Below are 23,140 nucleotides of genomic sequence, written 5' to 3'. Positions count from 1 at the left end.
CAGCTACTGTCTGGACTATGCATCCCTGGCTCATTCCATTCAGTGCAAGTCATCAGAGCAAACTCAGGTAATGACAAAAAAATGTGCATAGTTAATTGTGTAGTGCAATATGGACTCATGCAGTTATGCAAGGCACGTAAACATACATTGTACATATAAAGAATTCTCGATGCATTTATGAATGTGTAATAAATAAAAAAGATATGCTTTGCATTTTTGTAGTTGGTAGATCATTTTGACTTGATCGTGTTATAAGTAGCTCTCATGCTGAAAAAGTGTGAGTACCCCTGCCTAGGCAAAGAGACCACAGCCAGAGCAACGGAACCATGCTCAGACTCGGAGCAGGGAGACAGTAAGGCAGTGCGACAGAATGGCAGGCCTACTTGCTGACCCACAGAGGCAGCAAGCCCTAGTGATCTCATGAATGAGAGACTCGGGACCCTACATCGACTGAACTGTGGATTGAAGGCCCTGCTGTGGAACAATAACTATTTCCTTAATGCTTTCTGGTCCTGGCTTGTGTGATCTGCTAGCATTCCTAATAAACGCTCACCATCCTGAGCGTGAGTTCTGTGTGAGTTCTGTATGGGCTACTGAACTTCGCAGAGTGCCTTGGGAGGAATGTTGGTGTCAAGATTGGAGGTGCTGATGCCAGGGGCTCACGTAGAAAGAAAATGTTTTGAAAAAATATGGTAACAGCATAGGTAAAGATGTGTTTGACAAAATGGATCTATGTATAGATTGTGATAAGAGCTGAAAGAGCCCCCAATAACATTAAATTTAAATTTAAAAAAAGACAAGAAAGTTTAAAAATTAAATTATTTTTAAAAAAAGATGGAGTAAAAATGGATGGAAGGGAGAGGCATGTCTTATGTCTGCTTTGTGGCAATCAGCCTCGGGCTAGTCCACAGTGGGATTCTCCTCCACTATGTCTCCAAATGAGGTTGTATATGTAGTTTTCACAATATTGCTCTGATTTATATGCTGTAAAAGACCTCTTTAAAGCATCTCAAACAAAGATGTCACTTTGAGCACAAAATTGTGTCTGACCCAAATTATGGTATTTTCAATTACCTCTTGTATATGTAAATGTTGAAAAATGAATAAGAAAAACCAAGAGAAAATGATGCATTTGTATTATAGTGTTGGCTAAGAGTACTGAATATATTATAGACTTCTAGAAGAAAGAACATATCTGTCTTGGAAGAAGTACATCAAGAATGTTCCTTAGAAGCAAGGATGACACAGGACATTATATTAGGAAGAACCAGTAGGACAACATCCTTCCTAAAGGGCCAGCAAAATATAGAAAGACTGTCAATGAATTGGAGCGACACAGAAGCTGCAACAATAGGCTCAGACCCAGGAATAACTGCATGAAAGTGGCTGCTAAGGGGTTTAGCTATGTGGAACCGACCAACAGCAGCAATGTCTTATGCTGTTGAGAATCTTGTCATATCCTCACTCGTTCCTTGTTTACCTTCTTTGGAGAAATTTATACTTATATTTGTTTTCTATCTTTTTATTTATTGTTTGTTTATCATTTTATTATTAGGTTGTAAGCATTCATTATATACTGTAGACTCGAGTCTCTTCTGAGATGAGATGTTCAGATATAGTAGTTTTCTTATAGGCAATAAATGTGTCTGAAAACAAATGGTGCAAACTCCTAGCGGAGTAACTTGTGTTTTATTGGAAGTTGGCAAATGATTGGATGTTTGGGGAGGATTAGAGGAAAAAAGTTAGAGCAAGGCTTGGTTTAAGAGTTCAGAATAAATCACTAGTATGAGAATTTAAGTATAAGTAAGAGAGGTGTTTCATTTTAGAACCTCCCTACCTAAACCAGAACCATACCAAGTCATATCAGAAATGTGTGTTATTAAATAGACCAGAAGATTTAATATAATATACCAGAGTTAAACAATTCACTGTGCACATCTTTTTGCACTTTGAAAATATCAAATATCAAATCCCAAGGATAGTTTCCCTCTTCATGAAACAATTTGCTTTCTCCCTCCTGAAAATGCAAATTGTTTGCAGGGGAGTTACTTCCTTTTTGCCTTTAGATTTTGATGATGGGATTCAGCAGGGTCTCTATTTTTTTTGTTGTTGAAAGAACGAGGGTATCTAACATAAGCTTTTTGATGTAATAAAGAATGACTCTCTTTAAGTAGCATTGTTTAATGTAAGTGTTGGACAATGCTTGAGCCAAGTATAGTATGATGTAGATACCACACTTTTAAAATAGTCAAATTTAACTGTTTATTGACTCATTTAGCCCCAAAAACATTTTTTGTTAAGATACTTGGAATAAAAAGGAGGAAGAATACTTAAAGGATATGTTTTAACAAAGCTTTGTTCTGACCTTCCATGTCTCCAAGAAGTCATTTCATCTGGGAACAAAAATTCCCAGAGATACTTTGCAGTTCACAAGAATATAAGAACAAAGGATATTGAAGGAGTTATAGGAAATATCAAATAATTGCAGACCTGAGAGGTCATACTAGCGGTTTTGATACTGCTCATTTTTATGCAACATTTTACTTTATTCAGTATTGACATCCTAAATAATTTGTGAAAAAGGCTATCACATCAAAGAGAAATGGTTTGTTTGAAAATATGATCACCTACATCTTTAGCCTTAACTTTACCATTTATAAGTATTCTTATGTGGAAGTACAGTTGCAGTTTAAAATTTATAGTAACTTTAGAAAAATAAAATATCTAATAATTATTGAGTGCTTAATATATACTATATATTTAATGAATTGACTCATATGCTAGAATATAAACTCAACCAAAACTATTGTCTACTGTAGCCATAAAAGAATTTAAAACACACACACACACACACACACACACACACACACACAAATCTCTCACAGCAATCAGTCAATGCTGACTCATAGTGACCCTCTAGGACAGAATAGAACTGCCCCTGTGAGTTTCTAAGACTCTAACTCTGAATGGGAGTAGAAAACCCCATCTTTCTCTCACAGAGCGACTAGTGGTTTCAAACTACAGACCTTGTGGATCACAGCCCAACACGTAACTACTCTGCAACCAGGGCTCCATTGGGCCCTTCATATAGCTATGAAGTACTGAATGAGTAAGCAAATGTATTAATAAATGAATGAATATATTATTGTGCTCAATAGCTATAAATTTATAGTTAGACATGTTTTGGGTGGCCATTTGAGATGATCACCCCCTCCCCCACCCCTTTGTGTGTTCTAGGACTGGATCCGGTCACTTTTTAAGCTATTTTCTGCCTGATTCACTGTGAGTCTGAAACACACTGGAGAAAATTGTTATTTCAAGTAACTATTTTTCTAGTGAGTTTAGCTTTTAAAAGAGAGACTTTTCCTTTCCATACATTTATAAAAATTATAGTTACATTGATGATTTTTGTATTTTTATTAGCAATTTTTCTCTCTAGGAATGGAACAATCCTATGGTAATTTAGTTTCAAAACCAAGTTTAAGGGGTCCAATAGAGCATAAACTGTCAAAGTCTTTTATCTTTGTGTTTGTATATACACCCACATATACTGATTTCATTTACAGTATGCAAAGAGTTTTTCTCTAGAGGAAAATAAACACTTTCAGAATCTCAAACTGTTAATATATGGAAACCTTGAATTATACACTTTATGTAACTGTCTATATAAACTATTCAGTTCCTGACTTCAGAAACATTAACTAGCAAAGGGCTTTTAATTTTATAATCGTAGGTGATCCTACTAACCTATGGCATTAAAAATGCTTTAATTTCAAAAACAGTACAATTTCTGGGACTCAAGAGAAGATATTAGTGTAAAAATTACTAAATTCTGAAACTACACAATACTAGTTACAAACAGAATAAAATCTTACTTTTATTTTATACATGTTGGTACTATTTAAACTTTCTTCTTTTTTCTGCTTATTGTAGATCCTAATAATAATATTTTAAAACTTTGCTAAAGTATACTAAACAATTTTTTAAAATATATACATAAATCATTTAATTGTGGGCTCTTGCAGTTCTTATAGCAATCCATATATCAATTGTATCAAGCCCATTTGTATATATGTTGCCATCATCATTTTAAAAATATTTTTTCTACTTGAGCCCTTGATATCAGCTCCTTTTTTCCCTTCCATCTCAAACTCTTACACCCTAGTGCCCCTTGAAAAATTGTAAATTATTATTATTTTCACATCTTACAATGTCCACTGTCTCCCTTCACCCATTTCTGTGTTTGTCTCCCTTTTTGGGGGGGTGAGTGTTAAACGTCGATCATTGTGATTGGTTCTCCTTTTGTCTGCCATTCTCCCCCAACCTTCCTCCTGTACTCATGGTATCGCTACTCCTGTTACTATTTCTGAGGGGTTTATCTGTCCTGGATTCCATGTGGTGCCTAGAGCTCTCATCTGTACCAGTGTACATGCTCCCATCTAGCTCATTTTGTAAGGTAGACCTGGGTCATGATAGTGGGGGTGGGGAGGAAGCATTGAAGAACTAGGGCAATGTTGTATGTTTCATAGGTGCTATACTGAACTTTGGATGGCTCATCCCTTCCTTGTGACTCTTCTGTGAGAGGATGTCCAATTGTCTACAGATGGCCTTTGGTTCTCTTCTCTGACCCCACTCTTTCACATAGATATGATTGCTTGTTTTGGGTCTTCTGATGCCTAGTACCTGATCCTGTCAACACCTTGTGATCACACAGGCTGGTGTGCCTCTTCCATGTGGGCTTTGTTGCTTCCTTGCTAGACGGTTGCTTATTTACCTTCAAACCTTTAAGACCCCAGACACTATACTTTGTAATAGCTGGGTACCATCAGCTTTCTTCACCACATTTGTTTATGCACCCATTTGACTTCAGCGATCCTGTCAGGAAGGTGAGCATCACAGAATGCCAGGTTGCTATAACAAAGTGTTCTTGCCTTGAGGGAGGACTTTAGTAGAGGCCCAATGTCCACCTGCTACCTTGTTATAATATTATGTACATAGACTTATATCCCTATAATTATATATTAATATATTTACATATATGCATGCCTATATTTATACCTCCATAAATGACTTTTGCTTCCTAGTACTTTCCTCTGTTTCCTTTTAGTTTACTCCTAGACTATCAATCTTAAGAAACTTTTCTTTTTCAAAACTGTGACCCAAAATGAAAGCACTGTGCCACCAAGGCTCTTCTGCTTTGGGATCAGAAGATTTTGTACTGTGAAAATATAAATATTACCAAAAGCAATTTAAAAATACAATGCAATTCCAATCCAAATCCAATATGTATCCTTTAAAGAAATAGAAAAGCAAATTTCCAACTTCATATGGAGAGCAAGAGGTCTAAGTTAAGCAAAGAACTTCTCAAAAAAGAAAACAAAATAGGCAGCCTTGAACTACCCAACCACAAAACTCACTCCACATCCATGGTAGTCAAAGCAGCCTGGTGCTGGTACAATGAGAGATACATAGGCCAATGGAACATGAGAGAAACCAGAAATGAGAGCATCCACCTATAGCCATCTGACAAAGACCAAAAATCTTTCATTGGGAAAGAGTATCTTTTCAACAAATGGAGCTAGAAAAATTGAATATACACCTGCAAAAAAATGAAACAGGATTCCTACTCCCCACACACACAAAAAAACAAATTGAAGATGGTTTTGAAACCAAAAATGCAATCCCTAAAACTATAAGAATCATAAATAAGAGAATTGGGACATATTTAAGGGTGCTATTGTAGAGCATACACAGACTAACAAACATGATAAAGGAAGTATACAGAGTGGAAAGCAAAATAAATGACTGGGACCTATTAAAATTAAAACACATACATATTTTATTAGTCTGTGTGGACTAGAGAAACAAATTCCTAGAAACTCACATGTGTATAAGAAAGAGTTTTATATACAAGAGCAATTGAATATTGATAAAACATCCCAGCCCAGCCCAGATCAAGTCCATAAGTCCAATAATAGCCCATATGTCTGATGCTTATCTATAAAGTCCTCTTCAGGCTCAAGAAACACATGCAATGATGCAAATGCAGAAAGATCACAGGCCAGTGATTGGGAAGTCTTGTAGACTCAGTGGCATTGTGAGCATCTCAGCGCTGGCAGGGCTCTCCACTTAGATTATATATAGCTAGCACACCTATCAAAAGACTTCATCAAGAGAGTGAAATGAGATCCCATGGATTGGGGGAGTAAAAATCTTTAGAAATAGTGCAGTGGACAAAGGATTAATTACTAAAATCTATAGAACTATGCAACATCTAAATAAGAAAAAAAAATAGTCCAATAGAGTGATGGGCAAAGGACATGACTAGACAATTCAGAAGGAACAACATTCTGATGGCTGATAAACACATGAGGAAATGCTTGAGGTAACTAGCCATTTGAGAGTTATGAATCAAAACTACAATGAGCTCTCACCTTACATCTATAAGATAACCCAATTAAAAAAAGACAACAGAGAACAACAAATACAGGAAAATATACAGGGGATGGCAAATATGTACAATCATGTGGGAATTGAAATGGTGCTACCTAAAATGACTGGGAACAGAAATACCATAAGACCTAGCAATGCCTTTGCTGGGCATATATCCCAAAGAAATAACAGACAGAAAGCAAACTGACATATGCTCTCTCATACTCATCGTACACATAGCAGCACAGTACACAACAGTAAGAAGCTGGAAGCATCCCAAATTTCCATCAGTGCAAGAAAGGATAAAAAACCTGCTATATGCACACGATGGAATACTATGAATTCCCTAAAAACCAGTGATGAAATCATGAAACACATTATACCATGGATGGACCTGGAAATCATTATGCTAAGTAAAGTCAATGACCAAAGGACAACTATGGAATAAGGCCAGCACTACAGGGATAAACATCAGGAGAAGTCAGGTTTCTGCTCTCAGGCCATGTAATTTTAAAAAGCTGATCTCCTAAGCAAGGAAGTACAGACTCTACCTAGTGTCCATGGACCATATACCATCAGCCTTTTATGTACATCTTAAAACACACTATAAGAAAAAAGACCTCTCAATGTTTCTCAAAACGGTGGAAGAAGAAACACATTCAGTTAGCTGCCACATAGCATTGTGCTAAGGTCATCCAAATTAACAAACACTCCTACAAGAGTGATAAGTGAAACTTACTGGAAACTCAAATCAAGACAGGGAGAACGGAGCATATGTGTCTCAGAGAAGATGATTACAATTCTGTTGGTGGGCAAACTGGGTGAAGCAACCTCTCATCTGAGAAAAGAGCAATGCTTAACATTAATTTTTTTTCAAAGCTATGTATTTAAATTTTCTTACAAAACAAAATTATCACCTTCAAAGTACTCTCCATTATACTTAATACATATGTCAAATCTGTGACTCCATTCTTGGAAACATGTTTCAAAATTATCTGTTTGGATAGCTGACAGCACCTTTCTCCTTTTTTCTTCACCTCTTCTGTCTTCAAATCACTATCCGTTCATGTCCCATTGCGTTCATGGAAACAAAAAGAAGTTGCATGGAGCAAGGTCAAGGGAAGAAGGTGTGCTGGGCAAGAAAGGCATGCTTCCCCCCCCCCCCATAAACTGGCACACTGTGATGGCTGCATGAGCAGGTACATTGTCGTGATGACAAACACCCCACCTCACCCCTGTCTGCCACAAACCAGGCCTTTTTTGGTCACACACTGTTTTGTTATCTTTTCTGCACCTCTAAATAGAAAAATTGGTAAATGGTCAGACCTGGTGGAATGAACTCCAAATGCGATACAAATGGACATTTTCGTCTGTTCAGGAAGCTGATGGACATCCAGAAAGAGGTTTGTCATCAATCAACATTTTACCTTTTTTGAAATGAGAAAGTCACTCGTACACTTGAGTTTTTCCCATAAAACTGTCCTTGTTAGCTGGGTTCAACATCACAACAGTTTCTGCAGCATTTTTCCCTGATGAGAAAACAAAATTTCACAGTCATACCCTGTGTTCTCTTACATCAGCCATCAAAAAAACGAGGTTTAAACAAAATTGTTTTTTTTTCTATATTGTGAAATATTTATTTCTTTTTTTTATAGTAATTTTTTATCAATTTATTGGGGCTCATACAATTCATCACAATACATAGATCAATTGTGTAAAGCACAGCTATACATTTCTTGCCCTCATTATTCCCTAAATTCACTTTCCTCTTGGGTTCCCGGAATCAGCTCATTTTCCTTTTTTCCCCTCCCCCTCCCTTCCTCCTCCCCTCTCCCCCATGCACCCTTGATAATTTATAAATTATTATTGTATCTTATATTACACTGCCCGGCATCTCCCTTCACCCACCCCTCTGCTGCCCGTCCCCCAGAGAGGAGGTTATATGTAGCTCCCTGTGATCCATTCCCTCTTTCAACAGCCTCCTTTCCCTCCTGGTATCGCCACTGTCACCCCTGGTCCTGAGAGGTTCATCTGTCCTGTGACCAGAAAGAACCTTCCTAAGTGATGCCACTGTGTGCCCTCTCAGAGCGAGTTGCCCAATGCTCACCTAGTGGGAAAAATGTGTACTATGAATTCTCTGCTTCACCCAGCACAATTCTGGTTTTATGGTGTGTACCCCCTGTACATCTGGTACTATGTTCTTATTTGGACATGTTTGAAATAGTTTCTAGTCAGTCCTTAGTGAACCATGTCTTGTACTATAGACTAGTAGGACTTTAGATTCTGTTCTTTCAAGATGCACAATATTTCTCAGAGACCACACTTGAAGGACTCGATTTGAACACCCCAGGAAATGCACTGAGATATGAATGATGACTCTCAGATGAGTTTATATGTAAAGTCTCTGAAATCAAGGAGTTTGGGGCTGAAATGTGAAGGAACCAGAAGGTGACCAGGTGCCATGTACTATGATGGGCATAATGTTTAGATTTAGAAATATATCTTTAATTTGCTTTGGACATGGGATTAAGCATTAGAAATTGTTGCTGCAATGTAGGAGATGATACTACCTTAAATGAAAGGGTTCTGTTTTATTTTCTTATGCCTATTCTTCCACAATTCACATGTAGCAAAAGACATGGAGCATCAGTTTCATAGAATAACAACACAAACAAATGCACAGAGAACTAAAATATCAGTGAGTGAGCATATATAGAATAATGCCATTATATTATGATTATGTCAGCATTTAATCTCATCTCCTTGATTTCATTCATACCTCATATAGTCTATCTTCTGCCAGGTAGTATGATTATTCCCTTGGTTTTTTTAATAGTAATTGATTTAATAGTACATGTTAGATACAGAATCCAAGGCTGATCTCTAGATTAAATGTTTTTCAATCATTAGTTTTTTTCAATCATTAAATTTTTTTCTTGCAAGAAATCTTTGACAATTTCTGGAAATACTTTTGATTTTCATTACTGTCGGAAAGAAGCATATCTGCAACTGATATCATCTGGGTAGAGGGCTAGGCTGCTGCCAAACATTTTTTTTAATTAAATCATTTTGGGGGAGGGGGCTGGTACAACTCTTATCACAATCCACACATACATCCATTGTGTCAAGCACTTTTGTACATTTGTTTTCTAATTGAGCCCCTGGTATTCACTCCTCATTTTCCCTCACTCCCCACTCCCTGTTCCTCCATGAACCCTTGATAATTTATAAATTATTATTTTGTCATATCTTACACCATCCAATGTCTCCCTTCACCCACTTTTCTGCTATCTGTCCCACAGGGAGGAAGTTATATGTAGATCCTTGTCATCTGTTCCCCCTTTCTCCCTCACCATCCTTCCACCCTCCCGGTATGGCCACTCTCACCACTGGTCCTGAAGGGTTCATCTAATTATTCCCTTGATAGCATAAAATAGGAATTAAGGTTATATTTCTCAAAACCCATTGTTTATCTAGGGCTGCGACAACAGAAATATCACAAGTGAGTGACTTCAATAAAAAGGAACCTGATGCTTTTTCACATAGGCCAGCATATCAGATTATTTACTAAGCAGATAGATTAAATAACTATGGTGAAAGGATACAGCACTGATATACAGCTTTGTGGATTTTTGAACCATTGAACATTCATCGGTGCAGTTTGAGCAATTGCTTATTGGCCATGTACAGGGTCTGCATAAACAAAATGAAGTCCTCTGGAATTCTCAAACTTAGTTGGGTTATCCATAGTTTGTTATGATCCAACAGTTGAATACCTTTTCATAGTCAATATAACACAAGTAAATATCTTGTGTTCTCTTCATTCATCCAAAATTCATGTGATGTCAATATTGTTATCCTTTATTCCATGTCTTCCTGTGAATCCAATTGAATTTCTTGCAGCAATCGCTTAAAGTAATGCTGCAAAAACCATAGATACAGGAGTTAGGATTTATAGCACACATTTTGAGGGGACAAAATTAAAATTGTGTGTTAGTTTTTCAGGGCTGCTATAATGTAAATACAGGTGGATATTTATTTTCTCAACTTAGGAAGCTAAATTTTAATTACCTTTTAGTTCCATTTATTTCAGCAAACTTTTCAAATCTCCCTTGTATTTTGAGGGGACAATTTCAGACCATGGCATAGCATACTCCACAGCACCCTCCAGTGTCCTCTAATAATATGTAAAATATTTTATTTGTCATTGTACTTAGAGCTGCTAGAATACTACCTAGCTCTGAGCAATACTAAAAGAAATTAATGTGTTTAATGAGAAAAAAAGGTGAATTCAAGTTAATATCACAGATGAGTATACAAACATCATTCAGCTTGAGGTATTTTTGTGTCTGTGTTGCTAAATACCCTTGGCTTCAAGTAACATAAACCCAACTCAAAATGACAGATGAACACAAAATACTTAGTTTATATAACCACGACATCCTAGTTCGGATGCAGTCAATTACTTTATATGGTCTGTCCAGCCATAATCCTTTTTATGATGTACTGTTGAGTCTAGCCTGTTGTTATAAACCCACTTTAGAGAGCATTCTCTGTTACAGGATTAAGTTACATTCTGAGTCTCCATCCTGCTAGAGAGTGAGAATCACGTCACCACATTTTGTTCCCTTGGGAATGTGGTCTATTGTAAAACACCTATATCAAAGCCATTCTTTTGTGTATAAGAGGCATCTCAAGAGCCACAACAGGGAGGATCCCAAGATCATTGAAGAAAAGCCACCAGTGGCACACACAGGAGATTTCTGCCTACTCAAGTGGCCTCGGCCCAGAGCAGAGGCACCAGGGGTCTGTAGCACAGAGACCAGGGGACAGAGAAAAGCAGGGACCAGAAGCTGAGGCAAGGCAAGTATGAGACGCACTAGAGGAACAGTGCCGAGGCCACAGGATTGTGAGGCAGAGCAATAGGTGGGCTGCCTGGCCCACAGCGGCAGAGGTCAAGGGACCTGATGGCTGAGAGAATGAAGACCTGAGAAAGAGATTGGCTGCTGACTGAGGAGAAATGTCGTTGTGGAACAATGGTTGTGTCCTTAATATTTTCTGATCTGGGTTTATTGCAACCTGTTAACTTCCTAATAAACACACCCATACCCCTTTATTGTGAGTGTTGTCTGTGATTTCTGTGTGACCATTTAAAAGAAATATGGAACCCAGTAGAAAAGTACAGTGTCATGGAGGAATGGTTGATGATAAGATATGGTAATGAATGATATAGGATGGGTGCAAGTCTGACCTCTACTTCATGGCAATTAGGAAGCCAGAGGAGGTCATGAATGGCCCCTGTGCCATTTACACACCTAGCTATATTGTTATTTTTCCAAGTTTTGTTGGGGTAAAGGTTCAAATTATATATAATTTCAATAATATTTCTCTCAACTCTTATTTGTTCTCTATGAGCATCTACCAGCCTTTCAGGATTTTTTGCAACCAAATAATTTGAAAAAGATATTTGATGTTTACTTTCATTGCTTGAAAATATGTTAATGTTCATGTGTATCGATCATAACTCCTACAGGCATATCTTATACTAGAGATGGTTAACTCCATCAGACAACATACATTGTAGATTAGGCATGATACCCAAAGGAAATTGGAGCTCTTTATTGATTATAGAAACATTAATACTTGTTCACTATAACCTCTAAGCCTAGCAACTTTTCTTGATAATTTCATCTTCAAAGGGAAAAATAAAAATAAAAATAAAAATATAAGCAGTCCTTGCTTTTCATGCTAGAATAAGACCTTAAAATGGCCGCACGGAGAGGGTGGAGGTTGGGAATTCTTTGTACTTTCTACATAACTTCTCTGTCATGAAACTGTGCTGAAAAGAAAGTCTTTTCAAAATGATACTGCAGTCTGAAACTATGCAAGTGATTACATAAATGGTAGAATTCTACATTTATCCATTTAAAATTTTTCTTTTCTGTTTACCAGTATTTTGTAATTTTTCTGTTTTGATGTATGTAATTCTAATTTATCTAGAGTGCTTTTAAATATTTAATTGTATGTGAAATTTATATTTTTTCCAGTCTTTTTTAAAGGACCCTTGGTCTGTTTACATTTATTCATATACACAAAATCTGCAGTCAACATTTTTGTTGTATCCCTTGAAGTACATATGAGGGCTTTCAAATTTTTCTAGGAAAAATTCTGTTATTTTTTCACTTCCATTTTTCCACAAACGTTTTGAAGCCCCTCAAATAGATATAGGTGGAATTTTTGGATGTAGTGTAGGTGTGTGTTGAACTGTATTAGAACAATTGCTCTCTGCCCTAATTGTGCCAAATTGATATACTATTTTCATTAACTGAATTACAGAACTACTTTTTTTTTAAATGTTGTGGTTAGATTTATTTGAACATTAGAAAGGTAACAGAATTCTTGAGAGTTTGAACACTCTCTGTTAAAAAGCGAAGATGTATTATTGCCTGATCTATTAAATAGTCTGACTGAATTATGGTAAGTGGATACTGGTCACTCAATCATCAAGACTATTGGGCTGTTTCTCAAGATTTTTCACATGAGAGGGTATGGATGTTTGGGGCAGTTCAGAAATGAGAAAGCCTCAAAAATAGAGAGGAAGCATAGGAATCTTACATAGGTTTCAACTATCTCAAGAGTTTTGATCCGCTGAAAAATTGGGGCTTTGATGTAGCAATTGACATTTATGCCATACACAGGCAGTTCTTTGAAAGAATTACAATTTTTCAAGGCCATTTTAGATCAGGGAAAGCTGTTTTAGAGATGTTAAATAATGTACCCAAAGTTGTTAAGTGCTAACCACAATAATAACCACGACATTTGTTACAAGAGTAGCATTTGTTCTTTAGTTTTCCAGAGCTATAGTCGGTGTATTAGAACTGAACAGTAGTTTTGTGGAAGACGAGAGTTTACAGTGAAACCTTCAATCCATTCTTGAGTCTCCATGGAGATTCATCCCTCACTGAAATCTTCCAGACCAACAATGTTAACAGGTTCACCCTCGGGCAGAGTGTGTTTGAAAGTGGGTTGGATTGCTACCACGGCCCTAGCCCGTCCAGAGAAGGGCAGCCTAAGCCTTGGAGACTTGACGGGGGGTGCCCTTGATCGAATCTGGAGTGCTAGGATCTGTGTGGTCTTGATTCATAGTCTGGCAGTCTTAGTTGGAGGGTCTTGAACAAATCATTTAAGATTTTTTATCTGTCATAGTGTGCATATTCCTGTCATGATCACTTTTCCATTTCTGTAAGCTGCCTGTCACCATGATGGATAAACTGCCACGAATCATGAGTTTGTGACCGTTTCCTTTGCTCTCTGTATCCCATTTAGGTGGCTAAGTCTGCGAGCCCTGGGACACCGCTATGGCCTCCTGCTGATGCTCTCCCGCAGCCAGATAATGTGCCTTTGTCTCTGTCTTATCTTTGACCTCTTTAAGACTTAACAAGTATTTTCCCATAAGTTATCTTTGAGTCGGGGTCTCCTTTCCCCGTTAATAAGGAATGACCATGGTGTAAACATCAGCTGTCTGACCTGTGTCAGCACGACAGTCAGGGAGGGTCTTAGGAACTCCACCCAGAGCGATTACTCCGAGTAGTATTTAAATTGGCAAGACTTTATTCTTTGCTAAACTAGTGATTTTTCTATTCTATTCTAGAAATCATTCTTGTCTCTCACTACAAGGCCCAGCATATCCGTGATGACCATTACCTTCCTCCCAATGCTTACACAAGAAGAAAAGAAGACAGAAAGGTGTTCGGATCTATGTTCATTCACCTGGCATATGTCTGCATTTTAAAGTAAAGAACAGATTTTAGCTCGAAGGAAGAGATTATTAGTAGTGAAAGTGGAGCCATAAAAATCATGCCAGGTGAAGAAATATTTGACTTGGTTTCTTAGGCCATACCATGCAGGCATCCACTGAAAGCTGGCTCTGCCTAATGGAGCTTGGCAGTATGTTTAGTAGTTCCTAAAGAGAGCAGTTCTCTCTGCCAACCCGGCCGCCATTCTGTCATAATGTCTTGCTGTTTAAACATGCGGCAAAATTCCAACTCAAACCTTATAACTGCAATGCACATCAGTGCGCTATCCGCTTCCAAATGCCAAATGACATGAGTTTGCGCCATGTAACTTTAGAGTACAATTTATTCATTACACTGATCACCCACCCTCAGTGTTCCAATCCTAAGCAAAGATGTGTGTTAACCATTTGAGTACCTAATGGCGCTTTCTTTTTAAATGCGTTAAACATCAGTTTTGTAATTAGAAATTCTAAGTTTAAGTGAAGACTTAATTACTTGCATAAGACCCTTAGGTAAATCACATAATTTCTCTTTTCTTGCTGAGATGTGTATCATCATCCTAATGATCCTCTAGAATTATTGTAGAGGTTAACTATAAAGACAATGGTGTATTCGTGTACTTTGAGGAGATGGACAAGTATTGTTAAATTATTCTTAATTTCTGTCAGGTTGGCTCTGACTCATTGTGACATTACGTATCACAGAACGAATTGCCCATCACTATTATGAATATTGTGACATTTGGGTCCCTTGTTAAAAAGACATTTGTTTACTGCATCTCAGCAAACATTTTCCTCCCTTTACTAAACAATTGGTCACTTCTATCCAAAGTAAGTAAGCTAGAATGCTTTACTTCTTAGAAGTATTCTGGTTTTGTTCCTTATAACATTAATTTGTCCATTCCCCTGCCAGCCCATTGGCTCTTCAGTGTTCTTTGCCTACCTCCCAACTCAAATGCATCAATTCTTCATCTGCTTTCCTTCTTCATTGTCCATTTTTACATGTTTGTAAGAAGACTGATAAAACTATTACTTGTTCAGGGGCACCTTAGTCACAAAAGTGTCGGCTTTGTTCATTAAAAGTTTAACCAGGTCTTTAGTAATAGATTTTACCAAAACAATGCATCACTCAATTTCTTGATTGGTATTTTAAGTTATATGACACGTTTGAGAAAATAGCATGAGGCCATATATGGTCTCCTCCAACTGCACAAAGGAGAAGGTGCGTTTAACTCCATACTCCCTTCAGGCTGATTCCTTTGGGCACATGCCAGACGTGTCTTCTCCATACTTGGTAATCCCTTTCTGCCACCAACCTCACCACCCCACTGTCAAAGCACTCTACTTCTCTGCTGGGTTCAATAACTCAATAGCCACTGAAAACTCACAAACATCAATCATAATTATGGAGTTTACCAGGGAAGCTAACAGGTTACAAAATTATAAGGATACATTTATTTTGTTCACCGCGCCTCTTCTCAGCTATGCTAGCAGGTATGTCTCCCTGATTCTCAGCCACTGAGCTGCATGATACCTTGGCCTCTGATCAGGAACCTGCCTACTGATCAGCCCCAGAGTCTCAGTGCAGCTCCTCTGGTGCCTCTGCTGCCGCCTCCACTTCACGAAAGGCTCTTGCATGTCTTTTCCTGTTTCTGAGATGACTCTCATACCCAGAGAAATGGAAAGACTGACCTGGTTCTTCTATTAGTACTTTACATGCCCTGTTTACATGGTCTTACACAGTGATTTGGCTGGAGTTATTAAGATATATATAGAAGATCATACGTATATAGAAATTGTGAGGAACAATTTCACTTCCTCACAGTGCTAATCTCTGAAATAATGACTGTGTATTCACATAGCCACCAAAGTTGTAAATCTTTGTTATCTTGGAAATGCTTTATATTGTGGTTAATAAAAGCCCTTCCTTCCAAGTCTCTGATTGGACTACCTTGTGTCAATTTAGGATCACGAATAGCATTGTGGTTAGACATTGGGCAGCTAATGTCATGGTCAGTATTTCAAAACCACCAGCCTCTCAGTGGGTAAAAGATGAGGTTTTCTACTCCCATAAAGATTTACAGTCTTAGAAACCCATAGGGGCAGTTCTACTTGTTCTATAGGGTCACTATGCACTGGCATCAGCTCAATGGCTGTGAGCATCATTCTAGAGCAGTACTCCTCACTTTCCATGGTAGCAGGCAAACCACCTGCCCTTGCGGAGCTTATGTCTTCTTATCTGGAAAGGTGGTGTATCAGTAAGGGTTTGTGCCAACTTGGCTGGACCAGGATTTTCTTTGGATTGGTGATTAAGGCCTAGTAATGAGTGATCTAGCATAATGTTATCAACTCTATAAGGTCATCAACTCCATGATCACACACACACACACACACACACACACACACTCACAAACACACACGGGTATGTCATTATAGAGTTGATTACATTTTTTTCTCTAGAGAAGTCAGCCTAGTACCAACATTAGTGTGTGTATCGGATGAAAAATCAGTGGCGCACTTAGCAAAAGCAGCTGGGCCGCAGGACTGACGGTGTTCCTTTCAGGTATACATGTGGTCCCTGTGGGTCAGAATTGACTCCCTGAACCCTAACCGCAAAAACGTCTACCATGTAGTTCTGAATAAATTTACAGTTGGAATTAGTTCTGTTTATTTCATCACCCTAATGAGGCTAAGTAATGACAATGCAAAGTTAAAACTGGGTTGGATCTTCACATTTTTTTCTCATTAAGAACGTTTTTTGACGTATGACTATTAAATTTCCATCGTAGTTTTCTCTAGCTAGCAAATAATAATTGTTATCTACAGAAATTAGAAAAGAGCCTTTGGGGAAAGTAGGAGCAGGGAACATCATCACCATCTTATTAGCTTTTCTTGCATGCTTTCTATCCCTAGGAGACATCATCAGGCTGTGATCTGATTAATAGGCTGGGCTCCACCCCTATCTTCACCCAGGTATGTCTAGTTGAGATAAAATCTAAGCATCACACTGGTGCAGGGAGTCTCTGTGTGGTACAAATAACTAAGTGGTGGACCAATAACTATGTGGCTGGCTGTTCAAACCTACTCGGTTCCCAGAAATAAGACCTGGCAATCTGCGTCTGAAAGGTTACATCCTTGAAGCCCCATGAGGCCATTCTACTTTGTACACCTGTGGTTTCCAGGAATTGGGGTCAACTCAACAGCAACTAACATTAGCAACAAACTTGGCAAACCAATGAATGCATAAACGAAATATGCCTGTGTATGCTTTAAGTGTTTATGGAGCATAACCTTCTAACATTTATCAGTGTCGACTATGCAATTTTCAGAATATAAAATATAACTTTTCAAAACCTAGATAAACCCATAAAGGAGATCCAGGAGTGTAGTGAGTTACGAGTTGGACTGCTACCCCCAAAGCCAGCAGTTCAAACCGGCTGGCCTCTCTAAAGAAGAAAAAAGGCCTTCTGCCCCCTTAACAATTAATGGTCTCAGAAAGCTATGAGGGTCCCTAGGAGTCACACACAGCTTGATAGCAGTAGACTGGATTTTGGATAAAGCTACAATGTCCAAGGATATTTAATATTTTAAAAGTTATAGACAAATATAAATGAACAGAAGATAATCACCTAAAAAATTTCACACATACCAAGAGACTTCAAAAAGTTCATGGGAAATATGTATTAAGGGGGAAAAATATGCATGGACTTCTTAAAAGTGCACCAAATTTAACCCACACCAGCTTATTGCATCTCAGTGGGGTCTAGTTTGAGGTCCTAAGAAGGGTAAGACATTAGTTTGAAAAGATCCCTAATAGTACAACAAGGATTTTGCACAAACAAAAATCAAATTTTTGGTGAAGGTTGGATAAAAGAACAGTGGCAGCATTGAAACTTTACAAAAAGTTTTATGGGGACAATACCCCAAATAAATCAATAATGTGCACATGGACCTTTCAGTGTCAAATGGACGAGACAACACTGAATATGAAGTACTTAGAGGTGGGTCATCCATGTTAATTCATAAGGAAAAATGAATCTTCTGTGTGCTCTAATGACTAGGTTGTACAATTAACTGCAGAAAAATAACCAAAAGGATATTAATTAGTTCAGCTTACAAAATTCTGACTGAAAAAAAAATAAAGTTGAGCAAGCATTTTTTTTCACAGATATGTTTCACCCAGGTCAACTGTAGATAAGGACAGGGCTTTAAATAGAAATATTATACAATTGAGATCAAGATCCTGATGCATTTTTGGCAAAATTGTAACAAGAGATAAAACATTCAAGCAAAGTAAACACTGGTTAAGAGCAAAGGTTATGCTAACAGTCTATGTGAATGTTCAAGGCATTTTGCTTGTTGACTTTCTACAGGGCTAAACAATGATAAAATTAGTTTATTATGAGAGTGAATCGAGAAGGTTCACAAAAAATTCAGCACAAAAACACCGAGGAGACTTCACCAGAGAGCCCTCCTCCAGCACGGCCCTGTGCTGTCCCTTCCGCTCCTTAAACAAGACAATTTTGGAGCCTTTAAATGGGAAAGCATTAGACCTGCGCCTTACAGTCTTAATTTGGCTCCTTTGAACATCTTTATGTTTCTAAATCTTAACAAAACAATATTTAAAGGAAACCAACAGACTGTATTGACATGGTTCCTAGGACCCTCAGTTCTTCAGGGATGATTAAATGGCTGGTATCACTATTTGCAAAAGTGTCTTGTTCGGGACAAAATAACGTTTACATTTTTTAATGTATCTTTTAATTCCATTTTCCATAACCATTCCCCTCAGACATGAATACTTAGGCTATAAGCAAGGTATCATGGAAATACAGTGGTTTTGCTTCAACTACATATCTGTGGTTAAAAGAAAACCAAAAAAACCCACCTCAATTGAGTGAATGCTGAAACATAGTGACCCACTGTGGGTTCCCTAGACTGTTTCTGGTTAGGAGAGTAGAAAGCTCAGTCTTCCTCCCACTCAGCTGCTGGTGGTTTCGAACTGCAGATCAAGTGGAACAATCATGTGGATCACAACCCAAGGCGTAGTCACTACACCACAAGGGTTCCTCGTATATCTGTGGTAGTTAGGAATTATGGCAACTAGACACTTCTGGCTAGGGGTGCAGTCATACCTATTAATCAAGCAGTAGCTGGATGACATCACTTTTTGTATGAGAATGAGAGACTGAGAACTTCTTCTCTGGGTGCCACCTTGCCTTCCTGTCTCATGGAACTGTGCGCCTGCCCCAAGGGTCTGACCCCAGTGGGCCACCCAAGCCTGAGCACTGTCGGCACCCTGCCAGGTTTCCCCACACGTTAGATCTGAGAGTGCATCCACGACTCACCCCCCATCTGTGCTCTTCCTGCTTCCAGCTTCACCTTTCTGCCTCGCTGGCTGGCAGCTAGGTGAGCCAGAAGACCCATTCTGCCAACAAAGCTAAAGGCATTCTCTGAATTAAATATCATTAACTTAAATAATTTTTTTAAAATATGAATTTCTTAAAATGTACTCTTGTAGTAGATCCTTAGCCTCTGATTAATCATGGTGATGATATAGAATATTGGCACGGATCAACCCAAATAAATATAAATCAAATGGACATATAAATTAGCCACAAAGTTACAGAATATTGCGTATGCTTTAATACAGTGATAATATTCTGAGTCATCAAATATTCTTCATTTCATCTTATCTGACCTACAACTATCACATATATCATTTTCAAATATTTAAAGTATATTACATTAAAATAAAAATTAAGACTATCTCTCCATGATAGACATACATAGATGACAACTGAAATATTTAATTCAAATAGCTGAGTGTGACCTTCTGAAACATTTTTTATACCTTGATCTCACCAATATTTAACTCTGACGTCATCAGTGTAGCAATGTACAAACAGAAGTACATTGTGGCATCAGGAAAACAGTTTTAATTTCTCCTAAGTGTATGAATTTTGCATGTTTATTAACTTTTATCAACCTCAATTACCTCTTCTGTAAAAAAATGAAATCATGAATGATGAGATTATATCAAACCAGGAAGTGGTAAAGATTAAAGAATTAATTATATATATATTTATGTTATGCTTAAAAATTTAGTCGTCCTCCTATTGTGTATATTATTATTGCTTCATAATCTTAAACCCCAGCATTATCTAAATGAATCACCTAATTCCCTTTTAGATTTGGTCTTTTTGGAAAGAAACAAAGGCCTTCTGCCCCTTTTGCTTTCTGGCTCTCACTACTTTTTGTTCTTTGGTGCGAAGCTCAAATACTTGCTCCTGCAGAAGCAGTCCTATCATGCGTGGACTTATTGCATATCCTCGCTGTGTAGCACTGCAGGGCCCCGTCCTAACAGCTGCTTCAGTAGTCATTGTTAGGTACCTCTGTCTCACCTACCAAACTCTAAACGCATTCGGTAAGTAATACTGTTTATAATTTCCATCCTGATTTTGTTATTACCTATGACAGGGGTATCAACATGGGAGTTTGGTTGTATGTTTGAGGGTATAATATAAACTCTTTCTATGTCTATAAAATATATATTCTGAAATTTTGGAAATCAAAATATTCACACCTGGATATAAGAGAAACTAGAAAGTCGGTGGTTTGAAGTTCAGTCCCTGGTCACCCTGCTTCTGTTCTTTTACTGCCATCTTCTGACATGAGATAGGTTTGCCGCCCAGATCACTTTCCCCACTTTGATTTCCTCTTCTTCTCAAAGACAGAGTTCTCAGGCAGCAAGGAGGCTTGAGGACTGCTGATGCTGCTACTGTGGGCGATGATGATGCTCTTCTTTATTTTTGTTCACATGATTCTCGGGACTTCCTCTGATTTCATTTGTTTTGTGGAAAACGCTAAGTGACTGTCAAAACCCCCAGTCAGGTATTTTAATGATACCAAAACTACAAAAATGGAACTATATTACATTATTCAGGTCAGCAGTTGAAATGCTTTTGATTATGTTTAGGTGTTCTATTAAGACTCAGGGACCACAGATTACAGTCACTAACAAAACCAAACTCACAAATGTCAAGTCAATTGTGACCCATTGTGACCATACAAGACAGACTAGAACTGCTCAAAATAGATTCCGAGGCTACAAATCTCTCTGGAAAAGTCTGCCTCGTGTTTCCCCCTTGTTGCTTCTGGTGGGTTTGAACCACTACCATTTTGGTTAGCAGCCCAATATTCAATCGATTGTGCCACCAGCACTCATTGGAAAAGTCAGCAAACCTCACTTATCTTAAAAGTATGAGATTGGGAGTGATTGTTTGCAAGGCCTTATATAGGTATTGATTTTTATGATACTCTTTCATTTTATAATGCATTTATTTCTATTTTACCTAGCCTAGTACATGACCCTTAACTAATCCTCTAAGAATACAAATACATTTACATGGCTCCTCTCAGTGTAACCATTCTGTAAAACAAGGAGAGAAGACACTGCCTTTCTCATTTAAGGCTTGGGATAATTTACATAAATATTTTAAACGTTTTCACTAATATAAATGATATTATAAGCACCAACATTCAAGATGATGAAATGCCATGGGCAAACACTCATTGGTTTATGAAAATAAATTTGGAAGACAGCTACCTAGTTCATCGGACTGGAGGAGATTCATATTTGTAGTCATTTCAAAGAAAGAGGACCAAACAGAATGCTCAAATTATAGAACAATATTATTAATATCATGTGTAAATATAATTTTACTAAAGATTACCCAGCATTGTTTTCAGGAATACATTGACAGGGAGCTGCAGAAGTTCAGGCAGGATTGGGAAGAGGCCTTGAAACAAGAGATACAATTACTGACTTTACCTGGATCTTGGCTGAAGGCAAAGAATACCAGAAAGATGCTTACTTGTGTTTTTTATTGGTTAATAAAAGGCATTCAACTGTGTGGAGCATGACAAATGGGTTATTCTTGAGAAGAATAGGAATTTCAGAACACTTAATTGTGCTCATGCAGAACCTGTACATGGATCAAGAAGCAAATGTGTGAACAGAACAAGAGAGTATTACATGGTTAAAAATCTGGAAAAAAATGTGTATTTGAGTTGAATCATTTTTCCATACTTATTCAAACTGTATGCTGAGAAAATCATTATAGAAGCTGGGCTGTTTGGAGAGAAACATAGCATCAACTTCTGATATGCAGAAGACGTGAAGCATTTGCAGCTGAGGATCAAGGACCAGAGCCTTCAGTATGGATTACAACTTAATGTACAGAAAACAAAAAGCCTCACAACTAGATAATAGATAACATCATGATAAACAGAAAAAATTGAAATTTTCAAGGATTTTGTCTTGCTTGGATCTACAATCATGGAAGGAGAAGTAAAGTGATTAAATGACACATTGCATTGGATAAATCTGCTGCACAACATCTCTTCATTGTTGTTTTTAAGTGCTCCCAGTCAGTTTTGACCCATATTGACCCTATGTACAACAGAAGGAAACATCACCCTGTCTTCACAATCCCCAAATTATTCTTCTATTTAAGCCCATCATTACAGCCAAGATATCGATCCTTCTTGTACAAAGCCTCCTTTTCTTTGCTGTTCCTCTACTTTAACATTTATGATGTCCTTCTCCAGGGACTGGTCTCTTCTGATCACATGTCAAAAGTAAGTGAGATGAAGTCTTGCCTGTAAAGAGCATTCTGGCTATATGTGTTTCAAGCCAGATCTGTTTGTTCTTTTGGTAGTCCATGGTACTTTAAATATTCTTCACCAGAACCTTAATTAAAATATATCAGTTCTTGTTCTGATGATGCCTTACACCTGATCCCTTCGACACCTCGTGGTTGCATAAACTGGTGTGCTTCTTCCATGTGGGCTTTGTTGCTTCTGAGCTTGATGGCCGCTTGATTACCTTCAAGCCTTTAAGACCCCAGA

The sequence above is a fragment of the Echinops telfairi genome, unplaced genomic scaffold (genome assembly GCF_000313985.2).
Source record: "Echinops telfairi isolate 266 unplaced genomic scaffold, ASM31398v2 ScPeMD7_60;HRSCAF=208, whole genome shotgun sequence".
Classification (NCBI taxonomy): domain Eukaryota; kingdom Metazoa; phylum Chordata; class Mammalia; order Afrosoricida; family Tenrecidae; genus Echinops; species Echinops telfairi.
This window is presented reverse-complemented; position numbering follows the sequence as displayed.